The sequence below is a fragment of the Mustela nigripes genome, chromosome X (assembly GCF_022355385.1).
Source record: "Mustela nigripes isolate SB6536 chromosome X, MUSNIG.SB6536, whole genome shotgun sequence".
Lineage (NCBI taxonomy): Eukaryota > Metazoa > Chordata > Mammalia > Carnivora > Mustelidae > Mustela > Mustela nigripes.
The window spans coordinates 65,751,040-65,770,341 of NC_081575.1; the positions used below are offsets into that span (position 1 = coordinate 65,751,040).

Below are 19,302 nucleotides of genomic sequence, written 5' to 3' on the forward strand. Positions count from 1 at the left end.
GAGCAGAGAGCCCGATTCGGGGCTCGATCCCAGGACCCTGGGATCATGACCTGAGCTGAAAGCAGAGGCTCTAACCCAGCACACTGAAAGATTTTTATAATAGCCTCTGAGATTGTTCTTGCCCAGTGAAGGGAATGTTCATGGTGTAAAAATTTTTTATGCAGAAAATCACCTGGGATGCCCGTTAAAAATGCAGATTCTTGGGCAGCCAGAACCTTGTCATTGGTCAAGAGCAACACTAAGACCTACCTGTCACTTATGTTGAGGCTTCTTGCCCAGTGGGTTCATCAGCAAGCCAGAATGAATCGCCATTGCCATGGATGTCCTTGTGAGGCAGTTGGGAATTCTTGGTAAGTTGCAAGTGGTTTGGGTGGAGGTTCCCCAGTTGGAGGTAGAGAAGAAATGATTGTGATGTGGAACTTCCTCCCTTCCTCTAAATGGACAGTTATTAAGTGCTCACTAGTTGCCAGAGACTATTCTAGATAATAACAGAGTTCTGCCATCATGGAACTGTCATTCTTGTAAAAGTAAAGAAAGGAATAAAGAAACAGTAAGAGCATAAAGTATCATAAATGTTACATCACACGTTTTTCCATTAGGGTATGAAAATGGGGTAAAAAAATGGGTGGGTTAGACTAAGCAACACCTTGTGGTTTTCCCCCACTTCCCACTCTCCCTTTAAAAAAAAAGATTTTATTTATTTGGGAGCAAAGGATCAAGTGAGTGAGTGAGCACAAGTTGGGGGAGGGGCAGAGGGAGAAGAAGAGGGAGAGTCCCAAGCAGACTCCATGCTGAGTGTGAAGCTCGATGTGGGGCTGATCCCGCAACCCTGAGAGCATGACCTGAGCTGAAATCAAGAGTCGGATGCTTACTTGCCTGAGCCACCCAGAGACCCCCCCCCTCCATTCTCCTTTTTAATACTTAACACGTCTTTCAGTACAGTGGAGGCTGACTGAGCTGAGTCTGGGAGGGTCACAGATGATGAGAGCAATCTTTCTCCTTTTTGTAACCCCTCCCTAGGCTGAATTGTGAAGGATGTCTTTTGGAAAATGTTTTAGAGAGTCTGCTAGCTCTTCCACATGAGTGAATGTGTAACAGAAGAGGGGATTCTCTTGGTGATTTAGGTAAATAGGGAAAGAAAGGACAACTGCTCTGACTCTTGTCAGGGAGGCTCATAGAAATGTCATTTGTGGGGACCAGTGCCTTTAAAGCCTGCAGTTTATTCTGTAGTACATCCTCCTTAGAACGGTTGGGGTAAATTACATGCTTACCCAGTCTGTGATCACCCCTGCAAAGGATCCAAACTGTAATGGTTCCCAAGTAAACCAGGTAGCATGAACTACATGTCACAAATATTGTCAATATGACACTAATTATACTTCCCTTATGGGGAGAGTCTGTTCTTTTTAACCAAATTTGTTGGGAGTTTTTATCAGGCAGTGGAGCTACATATATCTTGTCAGAAGTCCGCTCATAGCAGAGGCTCATTATTTCAGTGGCAGCCAAGTATATAGCACTTTGGGTTACTAATTTCAGAGGCAGCAGGGTCTTCGGGATTGCACTTAAATCAACTGGACTAGTATTTGTTTTTAGCTCCTAAGGGGTCTGCCTCCTGATAGGCTCCAGTGAGCACTTAAATGGTCCAGAGTTAAAGTAGGCAGCATATATAGTATGACCATCATGGGATACCTCTGCAGAGGCCCACCCTGACTTTAAGCTTTTTTAGGAATGCCAGATCATTCATTGGTGTCTGCCATTTTTCATAAAAGTAATAAAGGTCACCTTTTCCCATGAGGATGGTCTTGAGATGGTGCCTTCATAGCATAATGCTCCTCATATGATCTCTGGAATATTTGGATAATTTCTACTGCCAGTATTTAGATAATTAGCCTGCACAGGGAACTGAAATGATAGGAAAATTGTCTTTTCCCTAAGGAGAAGCCTGGGCTAGCCATTTATACAAAGGGAGTCCCTATATTCCATGTCCTTCACAACTTACTTTTTTAAGATTTTATTTATTTATTTGTCCGAGAGCAAGAGAGAGAGAGCACAAGCAGGGGCAGCGGCAGGCAGAGGGAGAGAGAGAAGCAGACTCCCCACTGAGCAAGGATCCTAATGCAGAATTCAATCCCAGGACCTTGGGATGATGACCTGAGCCAAAGGCAGACGTTTAACTGACTGAGCCACCCAGGCGTCCTCCTTCACAGCTTATTTTAAAACATCAGTCTTGTATAAGGATATGAGTATTAGCATGCCGTCAGAAAGCAAGTCTTCCCATCTCTTTCTCTATATGGGCCAAAATGGGTTGTATAAATCTGGCTTTTGTTATTTGAACTAGGGCTTCCCTGTTCCTATTATCTGCTCTTTTGTTGACAGCAGGTCTGTTTTTTTTTTCTTTTGTCTCTCTCTCTAGGCTAGCCATCACACCTGTAGGAGCACCCATGCATGACTTTTAAAAACTTTGTGCCTGAGGTCATGTAATAACAACAGTGATTATCAGTTAATTATTAGTGCCTTTCCTGTTCTGGGCAAGTGCTTTACACATATTTATCATCTCATTTTAACTTAACAGTAAGTCTGGGGAGTCTGATTTATTCCTACTTTGTAGATAATAAAGCTGAGGATCAGAGAGGTGGTGTCCCCAGCATGCCACAGGGAGCCAGTAGTGGAACTGTTTGTGTCACACTCCAAAGATCCTAACTACCTTACTATACTTGAAGCACTACAGTGTGACGAGCATATTCTTTGCTGTTGGGATATCCTACCTCCTCATGGGGCCCTTGTCACTGTCTTCTTCCAGGACAGGGACACGTGCAAAGGGTTTGTTTTCCAAGGGGAATACAGATGTGCAAGAGAAATGGTGTGAGGGATGTGTAGGTCCCTTCAGTTTCTGGAAATAACCACTTTGGATGAACTAGCATTCCCCCCCCCACAGCTATTCACTGTGTGTTTATCATCATCTTTTCACCTTTGAGTATTCTCCCCATCCCCATGCTCCTGCGTGATGTCTGTGTTGGACAATATCCATGGGGTTATGTTTTCTTCTACCCCAAAAAGAGGAATCAAAGGAGTCAGAGTCACAACTGAAAATACACTGCTTACACAATGTTAGCTCAGGTGCAGGCACACCAAGGGCTAGAGCTGCTTGCTGCGCATATCAGTATGTGCCTGCTGGAATTCAGCATAAACACTGCATTCTGCCAGTGGACAGTACTGATAAAATTACCCTTTGTACGTAGTGAGTGGAAAATTAACAGGGATACTGATCAGTTAATACTTCCATAAATAATATTGCTGGTAAGGTAATAGTGTCCAGATAGTTGGCATAGACTAAGGTTTGGCCAGCTCTGGCCCACATGGCAGCTTGTTTTTGCAAATATGTGGTTTTGTTGGAACAGAGGATCATGCTTATTCTCTGTTGCTACGGTTCCTTTTGTGCTGCAGCAGTACTGAATAGTTGCAGTGGACTCTGGTCCACAACCTAAAACGTTAGCCCCTCACATAAAGTGTGCCGACTCCAGGCATAGGTTAAATGTACTGTGTCTACAGATCCACATTTATTGGAACATAGTACTACACTGATGTGTGTGTTGTCTGTGCCTGCTTTTTGCTCCAGCTCAGAACAATGAGGCAGAAATCACATGGCCTGCAAAGCCTAAATTATTTACTACCTGGCCGTGAACAGAAAACCTTTGAGGTTGCTCTTTTGCAATAGTTACCAGATCCCTTACAAGGATCATCATTGATAGCTTTAAATGCTTCATTAGCAGTTTTGTCATGGACTATTAGGGACTGTTTTTCTCTTAAAATATGTGGGGGAGATTCTCACTTCCTTATTCCCAGATGTGATTCCCTGGCCAATTCCAGAATACTCACATTCTTGGTGAGCTTCAGTTGTGGCTGGAATCCTGTTAGTGATTTCTGGTATTGTTGGCTCCTTTGTTTTCAAGAACCAGACTTCTCTTGGACCATCCAGGAGATTTGGACCACCTACAGCTAAGCGTGGCCAGCCTCCAAGATAGACAAGGATTGCCTATGAATTCAAATACAGAAAACCCTGTATTTGAATAAAGATAATTTAAAAAATAAAATTCAGTTTCCCCTCTGAGGATTAGACATGGTGATTCAAAGACCAATCTGGGAACATCAACAATAGGGGCTTATATCCTACTTCTGGTATGTCACCTTTAACATATTTTTAAAAAATAAATATTGGATATAGTTAATGTATAGACCCAATGTTTTGATATACATTGTGAAATGATTACTATAGTCGGACGCCAAACTATCTTCTCACTTACTTAAAATTTTCTAGGAAGGCACCTGAAATCTATTCTCTTAGCATATTTTCAGTATTCAGTACAGTATTAATTGTGGATACCATGTCATACATCATGTTTTAATTCCTCTTTATCGCTCCTTTTCTCATTTTTTGTTTCTGCTTCCTCATATCTACTCAAGCTTTAGTTTTCCTCCTAGCTTTGTAGTCTGTATCCTCATAAATTTTCAATTACTCATCATTAAACCTTGCTTATCTCCCTGGTATCCTTGGCTGTATCTCATGTTTCCCAACTCTGTCCTTTACGGTTCAACTCTCTTGGCTATGGGCCTTACTGTCTTTGCATTTCACAAACTTCATTGTTTAGTGCAAGAATTTCAGTGGCTTAGCTCACGGCTGCTTGGGTAGTCACTTTCTGAGTTATGCAGTAACACAGCACTTGGGTGGCGTATTCTACACCTGGTACATTCTCCTTTGGATGACAGGACAGGTCATATTCTTTTTTTTTTTTTTTAAAGATTTTATTTATTTATTTGACAGAGAGAGATGACAAGCAGGCAGAGAGGCAGGCAGAGAGAGAGGAGGAAGCAGGCTCCCTGCTGAGCAGAGAGCCCGATTTGGGGCTCGATCCCAGGACCCTGGGATCATGACTCAAGCCGAAGACAGTGGCTTAACCCACTGAGCCACCCAGGCGTCCCAGGACAGGTCATATTCTAAAATTTATTGCTGTCTAGGACTTTTCTCCAGAACTACCTCTGGCTGGGACAGTTTACTTTAGATGGGACTATGAGTGTGGCTACCATTTAATTCAGATGTGTTTGTATTACATTTTTACATCTTGACCTCTAAGTATATATGCTCATCATTTCACATATTCATTTCTAAAGATGCTCTGTCTTTTCCAACTTGTACTTAAGTATAAATGTATAAATGTTGGAGAGTAACTAAGTCAAGCCAGATGCCATAGTCTGAAGTAATACCATAAAGACACTTTTGAAATTTTCTAATTTCAAAAGCACTCACCCATCTGTGATCTTCCTTAGTCATCTGAATTTTTGTCTGTTGTGATTGTGTCAAACTTACATTCACTAGATGTGTGGTCCTGTGACAATAACTTTGCCACACTTTGAGGTTCTTAAAACCAGCCAGGGTTGTGGTGGATGTATCTGCTTTCTATCCCAGCACCAGGTAATAATCAGGTCTGAATATTTCACATTTCCTGCCAAAGTTCTGTTCATGTAGCCCAACTCCTTACTATTTTCTAAATTACATCGGATTTCTGGTTTCAAGAAATAAGACACAGGCTTAGGCTTAGGTCAAGAAGCAGGTGTTTATCAGACAGATAGATACACGTAGTAAGGAAAATAGCGATTTCACAGGAATCTCAAGAACAGTGACATGGAAATTCATCTATGGTGGCTCTAGGGATTAAGCACATGGAATTAGTGGAATAGTGTTCACTGTTCCATTGACTTGATTCAGCTTTCTATTCTCCTGTCTTAGCTACATTTTCCCTCATTCATCTTCCCTCTGCCTGGCTTTGCCATTAGCTTCAGATTTCACTGTTAATTACTTTTTCCCATTGTTTCTTCTCAAATTTCAAAGAGTTTGAGCACATCTAATTGGCTTAGTTTATCTTTGTGTGATGTTTTTTCATGCTTAGACAGTTTATAGGCCCCTGGCAATGTATGGATTAATCCTACCAACTCTACTCAGTGGAGAAGATATAATACTGGATAATGTGAAACAAAACCTAATCATAAAGGGCTATGCAACAGCTGTGACAATAAACAGGTCTTTAGAAGGAGGTGGTGGGGGCACCTGGGTAGCTCAGTCAGTTAAGCATCCACCCTTTGGTTTCGGCTCAGATTGTGATCTCAGGGTCCTGACATGGAGCCCCGCATCAGGCCCCACGCTCATCAGGGAGTCTGCTTGCAATTCCCTCTCTCCCCCTCCCGACCATGCACTCTCTCTCTCTTTCTCAAATAAATAAGTCGTTCAAAAAAAAAAGAGAAGGAAATGGGTATATATTTGTAACCAGAACTGACAGAATTAGCCCAGTGCTTCTCAGATTTGTGAATCTGTTTTCTATCCATGTTATTCCATGCCTGTTGGAATGATTCCATCTGTGGGCTTAGAGAAGAAATCTATAATAGAGACAAAATCATGCTTTCTAGTGTTAGCACCTCATGATTGTATCAGAATTTGTACATCATTGTTGGAAGGGAAACTGTCAAACCCTGCTTTGCTTATTTCTTTGAAGTTGCTGTAATACCAGCCACTACGATTGCCTCAGAGGTTCACCCTGAATGGGTACATGTCTGGGTCACAAAGGCAATTGCATAACTAGTGGCTTTGCCACAATATAAGCTGGACTTCTAAAAAACGTTTCATCCTGGTATGTAGTGGGGATTGTGTGTGATTTTCACTCTAGAGTCATACCCTAACAATTTCAAATGTTTCTTTTTGCCGAGGGTTTTTCATGCAACTATATACCTGATACTAATTTCTATACTAATTTGGTTCTTTTGGTCTCAGGAAATGAAGACTCACTCAGTCTACCACTTTCATAGGGTTTACTGTATGTAAACATGTGGAACCTGGTGGAAGATGGGGATTTAGTGGGACTCTGAATGAACAATACTGAATACGGGAACTAGATTGAAGCAGCCCTTAGGTACCTTAACAGCAGTACATTTGGATCATTGCTCTTGTGCGTCACCATTGACATTATGCAGCTGCTATGCGTTTGCCGTTTCCCCTAGCTTAGTGGTTTTCTATCACGGTTGTACTTGAGAATTAACTGGGGAATTTTAAAAATAAACCAAAGCAAGATATTGTGATTTAATTGGCCTCGAGTGGCCCCCAGCACCCACATTTTTAATAAAACTTCTTCCCACTCTTCATTCTTCTTTTGCAATCAGCTGGCTTCCCCAACCTTTATTTCTCTACCTTCTACCTTCTGCTTCCTTGTGGTACTAATGGATTGTAGTACCTCATAAATTTGCCTTTTCTTGGCCTCCATGAGCTCCCTTAAAGCAGAGGCTACGGATAAGACAGCATAGTTGAAGAGTCTACGCAAGGGTTGGCAAACATTTTCTGTAGAAGTCCCAGATAGTTCATACTTCAGGCTTGTGGGCTACACAGTCTCTTCTGCAACCATTCGCTTGGAGAATCAGCCACAGACGACTAATGTAAAATCTGTCGGCAGCCAGATTTGACCCATTGGCTCTAGTTTGCTGACCCGTAATCTATGCCCTTCTTGTTTATAGTAAAACTTCTTATTTATTCTTTCTCAATATTTTTTTAGCTCCTCTTCCCTAATTTGTTATTAACTGAATTTAAGAAGTATTTTGTAGGGGGTGCCTGGGTGACTTAGTTGGTTAAGTGGCCGACTCTTGGTTTTGGCTCAGGTCATGATCTCAGGGTCCTAGAAACAAGCCCCTCATCAGGCTCTGTGCTTGGTGGGGAGTCTGTTGGAGGATTCTCTCTCCTGCTCTGCCTCTCACCCTGCTTGTGCACATTGTCTCTCACTCTTGCTCTCTCAGTGTCTCTCTCTCTCTCAAGTAAATTACTGCAAGAACTATTTTGTAAAATTCTGCTTTGTCTAGGGGCACCTAGGTGGCTCAGTGGGTTAAGCCTCTGCCTTCGGTCCAGGTCATGATCTCAGAGTCCTGGGATTGAGCCCCAAATCAGGCTCTCTGCTCAGCAGGGAGCCTGTTTCTGCCTCTCTCTCTCTGCCTGCCTCTCTGCCTACTTGTGATCTCTCTCTCTCTGTCAAATAAATAAATAAAATCTTTAAAAAAAATTCTGCTTTGTCTAAAAAATTCACTTGGGGATATTGTAATAGTATTTGATTTGGACATTCATTTGGTCAGATTTAACGTGTTTGCAACATTTCTTCTCCCCTTCTAAAAACATTTATTAAACTCTTTTTATATCCTAATAATCATAATTTTCATCCGGTGAATCTCTAATATTTCTTAAGTCATTCCTTGCTTATTTGATGCCATATATAGCCAAAAATTAGATTGTTTTCTATTAATTTTAATAAGTGGTTATTTTTCCTAGATTATTTCAAAATGGAAGTGCTATTGTTCCTGGTTATAAAGTGAAGAGGTACTTATAAACAATTCAGATAACACAGGATATAAAAAATACAGTCAAAATAAGCTATAATCCCATCATTCAACCAAAACCACCTTTAAACTTTTGGTATATAAACTTCCTGAAATGTGAGGCTGTCTTAGTCTAATGTTATTGAGCATTTATTTTATCTAATTATGCCACCTGTTCAAATTCTGTACCGATTAAGCAATTTTATTATATAATTTGGCTACAGGAAAAGAATGTTCTTCATGTGGAAACAAGTATTCTGGTTGCATTGATGGGGCATGCTTACAATCTTATAAATTAAAAATTGGCTTGTTGAAGATTATTTACTTCTTACATGTCAGCTGTGGTGAATGCCCTTGTAATTTTTTTTTTAATTTTTTATTTTTTATAAACATATATTTTTATCCCCAGGGGTACAGGTCTGTGAATCACCAGGTTTACACACTTCACAGCCCTCACCAAAGCACATACCCTCCCCAATGTCCATAATCCCACCCCCTTCTCCCAAACCCCCTCCCCCCAGCAACCCTCAGTTTGTTTTGTGAGATTAAGAGTCACTTATGGTTTGTCTCCCTCCCAATCCCATCTTGTAATTTATTTTTATACTTGACTCATCATTTCCTTACCAACTGTAATTTTTAGTCACAGAAGCTGCAATGAATTCTCTCATGGCCCTGAAGTATGGTTTGTTCCCATGGAGAAGAACCTAACAGAAGATTGATAGCGTGGACATTTCTGGCATCAGGGATGAGGGTAAGTATGCATTTGGAAGTATTAAAAGAAGATAATGTGGTAATAAAAGTCAACAGCTATAGTTTGTTAGGAGAAACTCCCTCATTTTCTAACTGTACCTAGAGAACTACTTTAGACAGTTTAGAGAGAACATATATAGATTTGAGGCATGGTTGCTGGAAGTTAGCTACAGTGGGCCACTAAGGGATTTTTTACACTGCTTGAAGTCATCTAAGTAGAGAGAAATTCTTGAACTTTTTAAAATTGAAAATAAGAATGACTGTTTTTATCTGGAACTTCATAGTAACGTCACTAACTAAAAGTAGGATATATTACAACTGAGACCAACAGCTTGAGATCTAAAAAGGACTTTTGCATCACTAAAGTATCTTGCTGGGAACAAGTTAAGGAAACAAATGTACCACCTTTTTTTCTTTTCTTCATTTTCCTTTTTTTTGAAGAAAGGTACCATCTCAAAACAAAACAGAATGATCTGCCTAGCTAGGAAGATGCTTTTTTTCCCCCATAAAGAGTGGCTTGACATTTTGTTCTAAGTCAGAAGTAGCTGCCAAGCTGTGAGTTTATGTTCTATAGATGTAGCCTCATTTATTGACAGATCTAATCCAATGATTTTAACAAATTTGACAATAAGAATAACACCCCAAACATCTAATTATCATTAATGTAAATAGATGTATGTAATTGTGGTTATAAAAATCCAGTTTTGAAACCTAGAGGAGAATACATAATTTGGCATCTTAATATCAGAAAATAGATGGTTTGTTGGGGGTCACTCGGTCATAGTCCTCAGCATGCAGTTGTACTCACAGCCAAGATATATGACAGCAGCACAATAAGGATATATAACCGTTCCAAAAAATTGTCATTAAGGGAAGAAGAAAGAGGAGGATGTGGAGAAATCTGTATGCGGGTTTCCATATGTTCTGCCTCCGGTGAGCAGTAACAGAGTATATCCTCTAGCAACAAAAATGCAGCACCACGTATGTACTGTTGCTGCCAGGGAAGCCTGTTTGATAGAGACACAGCAGCCCGTGTTTTTATTGCAGACTGATCACACTGGCACCTTCTGCTTCACGTGTACCAAAATTCACTTCTCAGAAGGAAAGTACATGTTCGATAGGATCCACATTATTTCTACCGGTACTAGGCATAGTGAGCCACCTTTATCAGTTAGGAAAAGCTTTCTGCCGGGATAGGGAACTGTTTGCCTATAACCAGTTTGCCCCAGGTGCCAGCTAAGGCCAGCCTTGCAAAGCAGGCCTGAGGATAGGCTTGCTTATGTTAACTCTTCTCTGTGTACATGGGTTGAATGTATAATGAAAAGTCGGAATTAGAGCATTCCATAATTGATCACATTCAGACCCTGTTGAAGGGAAGAGGGTGGGCCATTTTCATAAGAGTGAATTTAAATACATGATTTCTGTTCTATTTGCAGCATGTGAAAAATTTGAGAGTGTCTATCTGGGACTCTTACATCAAAGTGTGATCTAAGCTTATCTCTAAAGTATTTTTAACAAAATCTTTGACACACTGGCTTTTTCTTTTCTGCTTCCTTTTTTTCTCATGCTGTTGTGACAGTTAACCGTGAAAAGTGTGTTAATTTTAAAATTCTTGTGTCATTTCTTCCCCACACATTAATTTGGAATTTGACATTCAAGGAACCATTCTTTAAGAAATAAGTCTAGGGGCACCTGAGTGGCTCAGTGGTTTAAAGCCTCTGCCTTCAGCTCAGGTCATGATCTCAGGGTCCTGGGATCAAGCCCCACATCGCGCTCTCTGCTCAGCGGGGAGCCTGCTTCCTCCTCTCTCTCTCTGCCTGCCTCTCTGTCTACTTGTCATCTCTGAGTGTCAAATAAATAAATAAAATCTTTGAAAAAAAAAAGAAAAGAAGTCTAAGAGGGGGCATCTGGGTGGCTCAGTGGGTTAAAGCCTTACCTTCAGCTCAGGTTATGATCCTGGTGTCCAGGAATAGAGCCCCGCATCAGGCTCTGTGCTCAGCGGGGCGCCTGCTTCCTCCTCTCTCTCTCTCTTTCTCTCTCTCTCTGCCTGCCTATCTGCCTACTTGTGATTTCTGTCTGTCAAATAAATAAATAAAATCTTAAAATAAAAAAAAAGAAGTCTAGGGAGTATGAAATTTTTGTTCTGTGGTCTCACATAAATTTAATTAGAAAACAAAGTTGGTTTAAAATAACGGGCCAAGAGATTTACAAACAGATTAACTGTGCTGTTTGGACATAATTCAATTTAGGTAATCCTGTTTTTGCCCATTATCAGAAATTAAACAAATTGCTGTAACCTTTTTGATGCATTTTCCTGGTAAAGTTAAAAATGTTAAGGAGCCCCTGGGTGGCTCAGTTGGTTAAACATCCACCTCTTGGTTTTGGCTCAGGTCCTGATCAGGAGGTCCTGGGATCGAGCCCCAGGTTGAGCACGCTACACAGCGGGGGGTGTCCGCTTGTCTCCCCCTCTCTCAGCCTCCCCTTGCTCACACTCGCTCTCATTCTCTCTCAAATGAATAAATAAATCTTTTTTTAAAAAGTTGAAATCTGTACACCAAAACGTTAACATTAGTTATCTTTTGAGGCAGGTGTAGCTAAGTAATTGTTATTTTGCAGGAGTAGAGGGGTATTGTGGTTTCCTTGATTTTTTCTTTTCTTTTTTAAAGATTTATTTATTTGACAGAGAGAGAGATCACAAGTAGGCAGAGAGGCAGGCAGAAAGAGGAAGGGAAGCAGGCTCCCTGCTGAGCAGAGAGCCCGATGCAGGGCTCGATTCCAGGACCCTGAGACCATGACCTGAGCCAAAGGCAGAGGCTTTAACCCACTGAGCCACCCAGGCACCCCAATTTTCTTTTTCTTAATGAAAATATACTGTGTTGAGGAAAAGTAAATAATTTACTTATTTAGTAGTTTAACAATGAGAGATTGATACTGTTCTGTCACTACCTGGCTGTCCTGCAATTCAATTCATTTCTGAGACCAACTACCCCAAGTTCATGCCATATCCTAGAAGTTAAGAGCAGAGCCTTCCTGAAAATTGCCTTCTCTTCATCAAGTCTTAAGGCCATCTGTATTTCTGACCAGCTGGCTCAATTCGGGGGTTCCCATGGCCATTTCATGTTTGTTAATTTGCTAGAACAGTTTCCAGAACTCCCTGAAAGCACTATACTTAGAGTTTTATTATAAAGGGTACAGCTCGGAAACAGCCAAATGAAAGAGATGCACAGGACAAGGTCTTGGGGGGCATGGGGTGGGGGGCGCAGTGTTCTAGGTAAGGACCTTCTGTACTCTCTCGCCTTTGACTCCATTAATGTCGCCTTTTTGGCACATCAATGTTTACCATAATCAGGAAGATCCCTGAAGTCTGGGTGTTCAGAGTTTTATTGGGGGTCTTCTTGTGTTGTTGGCCACTTGATTAAGTTCAGTCTCTAGCCCTTCTCTCCTTAGAGGTCTAGGAGCTGGGGCTGAAAATTCTAATCTTGTGCATGGTCTTGCTGGCATGGCCGTCCTGTCTCTCTTTAAACTATCCTAAGGCCCGCCTTGAGTCACCTCATAAGCATAAACTCAGTTGTGGTCAAAAGGGGCTTCTTATGAATAACAAAAGAATACTCATTTTCTCTCCGTTTTTTGGAGCTCTGTGCTATCAACAGGACAAAACAAATTTATTACACAGTTTTGTATTTTATCTCTGGTTTTGTAAGGTTTTTGTTACGAGGAGCAAACATGATAGATCCAATGAGAGGATCATAATTTGCAAGGCTGCAGGAGATAGTGAGCAGTAAGGGAGGTAGGGATTTTGGTAGAAATCCATGAAAGGAATCGCTGAGTTGGCTGTGCCTCTCTTGGCTGGAAATTAGAAAGCCATCAGGAAAATGGAGACATCTGGAAAAACCCTCTGTTTCTTCATTGGGTATATTTGGTCTACATTTCTGCTCTATCACCCTGCCTTTGATTGTTTTTGTTCCCTCCTATGTCCTTCTTTACCCTTGAGCTTTTGCTGACTCAAAATTTCTTTTTTTAAATTAATTGTATTTTTTGGGTGCCTGGGTGGCTCATTTGGTTGGGTGACTGCCTTCAGCTCAAGTCATGATCCCGGAGTCCCAGGATCGAGTTCTGCATCGGCTCCCGGCTGCATGGAGCATCTGCTTCTCCCTCTGACCTTCTCTCTTCTCATGCTCTCTCTCAAATAAATAAATAAATAAATAATCTTTTTAAAAAATTAATTGTATTTTTAAATTTTAATTCCAGGATAATTAACATACAGTGTTGTATTAGTTTCAGGTGTACCATACAGGGGTTCAGCAACTCCATATATTTATTACTCAGTGTTCAACTCAGTGTTCATCAAGGTAAGTGTACTCTTAATCCCCTTCACCTATTTCATCCATTCCCCACCCACTCCCCTTCTGATAACCATCAATTTGTTCTCTATAGTTAAGAGTTTGTTTTATGGTCTCTTTTTTTTTCCTTTTTCATTTTGTTTTGTTTCTTAATTTCCACATATGAGTGAAAACATGTAGTATTTGTCTTTCTCTGACTTATTTTACTTATTAGCATTTATACTGTCTAGCTTCATCCATATTGTTGCTAACAGACTTAGCACTATATATAATAGCCACCAAATAATATTTTTAGGGCTTAAGTTTAAACTATTAGAGGTTCCAAGGGACCTGATTTTGTACATTAGGTGTTCTGCTAAAATTACCATAATTTTGCACAAGGAATCATGTCACTCATAAATGTAGCCTTTTTCATGATGTTCCTAGATAAAATTTTGCCCACTTTTATTCCATATTAAGCTATTGGTCATCATCCATTTCTTTCTCCTGGAGTCATGGTACTTTGGTACCCTAGAGTGATTTCCAGATTATTTTCATTTTGTAGAAACTTAAAAATCTGTTGAAGTAATGTCAAGTGTCTGACTTAAGTTCTCCTTGGGCATTTCTTTGACCCAGAATGGTAGTAATTTTAGTGAATGATTGTTAATTGATAATTTGATACTTTGGGATTGATTATTTTCTAGTTAAGGGACTACACAATATGTCTGTCAGTACCTGAGCTCAAATAATTGTTATATCATATTATATAAGCATTGCACCCTGGATCTGAAATTACATTGTTAAAACGTAAGCTATAGACTTAACCACTTTCAACAAGTTGTATGAACCTCTTAAAACCAGTGAATTTCTACCAGAGTCATGGAGATCAAAGGTGTATTTTAGAATTTGTAGGAGTCCGCTAAGCATTAACACTTGAGACTCCAGTTAGGTTGGAATTATATAAGGTAGCCTGCCAACTTGCTTTGGTGTATTTTCCTATAACGCCTGATTAATTTGGCAGCCTAGTGGCAGCTTGGTTGCTGTTGCTGATATATAAGCTTCTTGCTGATATATATACAAGGGTTTGTGCATCTGTAGACAGAGGATTTTTGTACTTTTAGATGTGATTCCAACTCTTAAAACTGCCTGGCATGTAGTAGATGCTCATTAACTATTGAATAAATGTTGGTGTGGATACAGTACCAATACACATATATATGATACTATATGTATCATCTCCTAAATGCAAACAATGTGTTACACATTTATTTATGTTTTTTTTATTTTTTTAAAGGTTTTATTTATTTATTTGACAGACTAGGCAGAGACGCCTACTTATTTGACAAGTAGGCAGAGATGCAGGCAGAGAGAGGAGAGGGAAGCAGGCTCCCTGCTGAGCAGAGAGTCTGATGTGGGACTCGATCCTCGGACCCTGAGATCACGACCTGAGCCACCCAGGCGCCCTACACATTTATTTATATTTTTTATCTTATACAGTTGTTTTTGGGTACTTGTACTAGTAATTCTGTATCATAATTTGTGAGTAAAGAGTAGATAGTTGTTTTCTTTTTTTTAAGAGTAGATAGTTGTTACAATTTGATTAGTTGGGTTGCTAAATTACCCTCTGAAAATGTTCTAGTCTTCCTCTTATAGATTGTTTTTCAAAAACAATACGTGCAAATGGTAAATAGTATAAAATTCAATTTTTACTAAAGTTAATTCAGTTAAAAGTTTCCTTCCCACCCGTAGTTTTCTAGTCCTCAGTCTTACTTCTTTCCAGATACAGGTATTGTTCCTAATTTCACAGATAGTCTCTACATGCATAAGTCAATAGTCTTGTTATATAGACCGCATATTGTAGAAAAACAGCCTGATGCAAGCTGAAAAAATGAAAGAAATATGTAGAACAATCTCTTATAGTGATATAGAAGCACATAACCCAAATATAAATTTGGTGCTAAGATTCCATAGGGAGGGATCAGTGGCTAGTTGGTTAAGTGTCTGCCTTTGGCTCAGGGTCCTGGGATTGAGTCCCACATCAGGTTCCCTGCTCAGTGGGGATCCTGCTTCTCCCTCTGCCTGCTGCTCCCCCTGCTTGTGTGCAGATATTGTTCATATACCCCCTATATCTCTTCACACTGAATTCATTCTCACCTCTCGCAAACAATCATCCTGTGCCCTGCTATCATCCACTATTCTTTGCTTTCCAAGACAGCCCTGTGTAATGAGATGGCTCTGTTCCTTTCTCTTTCACGAAATGACACACTTTAAATGATCATAAGAGTATTTTACCCTTTTAATTAGTTTTTCCAGCACTTCTCACTAAATTCAACAATTTTTTTCTCATTTCACTGTTGCTTAATTGTCCCTTACTTATTCTGTTTCAGGCAGCATTCCATTTTTATGCAGTATTTTTTTTAGTAGTCTTTTGATAACAGTTCACATTAACTGAGCATACACAGTAAGTATTACACACTGTTGTACATCTGCATCAACTCGGTTTTAATGCTCAGGATGTATATTCTAATATTATCCCTTATTTTTTCAGATGGGGTAATTGAGGTCAGTTAGCTCAGTAACATTGCCCCCAAATGTCACAGAATCAGGCATTTTGGCCCCAAAGTCTCTTCTTTATAGGCCCTCTCTCTTTTTTATCAATGATGCTTTAGTTGTGGGTTAAAAAAAAAAAATGAGGTCCTTTTCACTGTCTGGTGGTGACTATGATCCTAGGAAGGTCAGGAACTCTTTAAAAATTGCTTTTTTGAAAAAGATTTGTTTATTTTAGAGCAAGGATGCAGGGGAGAGGCAGAGGAAAAGAGAGAATCTCAAACAGACTCCCCAGTGAGTGCAAAGCCCAATGCGGGGCTCAATCCCACAACCCTGAGATCATAACCTGAGCTGAAATCAACAGTGGGAAGTTCAACCCACTGAGCCACTCAGGTACCCTACCCTACTGCCTTTTAACTAAGTCTAGGAGTGCAGGGTGTACTCTAAGTTAGGAGGTCTTGGATGAGATTCCAAAATAAAGGATTTAAGAAATCCCATACCTTATGTTAGGGCGAGAGCATGTGGTAAAGAATGTAGTAACATGGCTTTTTGCCAGAAGGGTGGTTGTAGGCGTTGACCCCAAGAATCATCGGAACAGTTTTGCAGTAAAAAGAACAACTAGCCCTGCCTTCTTCGGGAGGAGGGATGAGCCTGATGCCTTTTGTTTGTGGAACACTTAGCCTAAAATGCTTTTTGATGCCAATAACATGATAAAGGTAATCTTTGATCATTGCCAGCCAGAATGCCTGGTGCACTTTGTATTCAGTACCCTCTCTGTATAGGAATTGTCTGTCCTTTGGATGAGGTGCTTTTACTGTGCTTCATCTTTAAAAGGTCCCCGTAAGCTTCCTTTTCATTTCATGGCTCACATCTCACCATCAATTACCTGTCAAAAAGATTGGTTCGTATTAAGCTTTAAAAGTGATACTGGCAGAGGTGGGAATAAAACCAGCTTCTGAATTGTCAGTTTTAGACGCCACAAAAGAGAGAAGGAAAAAGGGGCATTATTAACTGAAAAGTGTCTAGTTTTATGCATGGGTTAACTACAAACCAGGCAAGCTTCCCACAAGGAGGGAGGAATACTTACTACTGTGTCCTTGGAGTGTGGCTGGGATTCAAGCTTCCGCTTGGCCTTTTTAATGATTAAAAGAAGCCCCATGCTGGGAGTGAAGATCTCTCATCCTTGGAAGTTAAGGTCGGTTTACCTTCATCGCTCCATGCCTGTTTTGCACTAGAGTATGTGAATCAGAAACATGTAGGTCTCCCTGTAGTCTGGCCTGGACCCCCTCCATGCACAGGTCCTTTCTAGAACTGCTCGGCATATGGTGAAGTGCCTCCATCACACCTCAATACTGATAAATTAGAATAGCCTCAGGACAATATTGATTTCTCCTCAAGTGAGATAAAAAGCAAAACTCCAGGTGGGAGTTTGCCATCAACAAATATGGACCAATCTTTTAGGTGATGGAATTCTTTTAATGCCTGTTTAGTCTGAGTTCCTATCTTCAGCATGTTTCCTGTCTGAAAGGGTTCTAATACAGCTTTTTCACCTGTGTTGCCCCTTCTCTGGGGGAACCAAACGATTACAATTGCATCTCCACACACTGGCTTTAAGGACAGTCTTCGTGCAAGTGAAGAGGACGTTGTTTTAGTACAGTGCTAGCACTTTGGGTCTGAGCCAACCGGGGTTCTTCTAAACATGTGGTTCTCAACTATCTGCTGATGGGCTGCGTTGTATTTTTTTAGTTCTTGAATATCTGTCACAGTCAGTAGCCATTATTTTTCCTTTCCAGCAGTCTGCTGCTTAAGACATACTACATACATTTTCATAAAGTTAAGATTTTACAGCCAGTTCCCTACTTTGGTAGTGCAGCTAAGTTTAGTAGGTTTTTTAGTAAATGCTTTTGGAATATTTTGTTTTCTTGAAAGTTTGCAGACTCTTGACTGCTGATGGTTACCAGAAAGAAAGGTCGGTGGGCACATGGGTGAAATAGGTGATCGGGATTAAAGGGTGTGCTTGCAATGAGCATCAGGTAATGTATGAAAGTCTGGAATCACTGTGTTGTACACCTGAAAAATATGACAAAGTTAACTAAGTGGAATTTAAATAAAAGCTTTAAAAAAAGAAAAGAAAGTGAGCTACCGCCATCCCTCTCTTCTAATTATCCATCTGCCCCTCCTGAGCATGCTCTTGTAGACACTGCTTTGTTGCGTTGCCGACAGCCACCACTGGAGAATCACGGTCCTGAAGTAGGATACACGTCTCAGACATGGTGCTGCTGTTATTTTTCTAGCTGAATTGATTCTTTCTTTCTTTCTTTCTTTCTTTATTTGACATACAAATATCAGAAGCAGGCAGAGGCAGATAGAGAGGGGGTGGGGAGGAAGCAGGCTCCTTGCTGAGCAGAGAGCCTGATGTGGGGCTCCATCCCAGGACCCCGGGATCACGACCTGAGCTGAAGGCAGAGGCATTAACCCACTGAGCCACCCAGGCACCCCTGAATTGATTCTTCAGACAGGATTTAACACCCAGTCAGCAGCTAAACTCAGCAAAGGATTATCTTGCCATGTATATGGTTGTGATGAATTTCTAATTTGGGTTTCTGTGTGGACAAAGGAGAAGCAAATCTTTTATATGTAATTGTGACCTTGTCCTTTGGAAGTTTCTGGTGCACAGCTCTGCTCCAAAGTTTAGACCTAGTAAATTTTTAGTTAAAAAAAAATTATTAAAAAAATTGTTTCTTAAGGGCTTTTGATTTTTGGATCTGTATTCATACATACATGTATAAACACATAGCGATACACCAGTCACTATGTTTTTAGGTGCAGTATTTAATTTTCATTAGAAAACCTATTACCGAGTTGGGCTAGTTCCATCCTGTGCAATTAGTACTGTCATGTTGCCCAATAAAATTACAGGTTGGACACCCACTTTTCAAAATACTGAGACATTAACCATATTTTGTGGTGCAGTAATATAGACTCCTATCAGGTGGCAGCTTTCTATGGGAAATTTGGCATTCTGATCAGACACTGGGATAGATATCAAAAACCTGGATAGCTATACTTTCACATATTTCCATATTACATTAACTTGTGTTACTAATGTCCTGTACTTTAACTTCAGTCCTCTTCCCTTTATTTGACGATGCTGCCTAGAGGCTTTGAAATAACAGTCTGGCTTTATGGAGTTCCTGAAGGTCTGCTCTGCATTGTTCCTTTAGGGGTGGCATTACATGCCAGCTTATGAGGGTCTTCTGGTTGCATTTCATCAGAATCCCTCAGTTCT

At 40.4% G+C, this 19,302-nt stretch overlaps 1 long non-coding RNA gene across 8 annotated transcripts in view; it reads left to right on the plus strand.

Annotated features, from left to right (window-relative positions):
- Positions 1-19,302, plus strand: part of LOC132006675 (uncharacterized) — a 45,981-nt gene that overhangs the window by 11,181 nt on the left and 15,498 nt on the right. For all 8 annotated transcript variants that reach the window (XR_009401177.1, XR_009401182.1, XR_009401180.1 and 5 more), the window contains exons 3-4: positions 9,038-9,148; positions 13,423-13,496. This is a non-coding gene — a long non-coding RNA (uncharacterized LOC132006675). The remainder of the gene's footprint in view (positions 1-9,037; positions 9,149-13,422; positions 13,497-19,302) is intronic.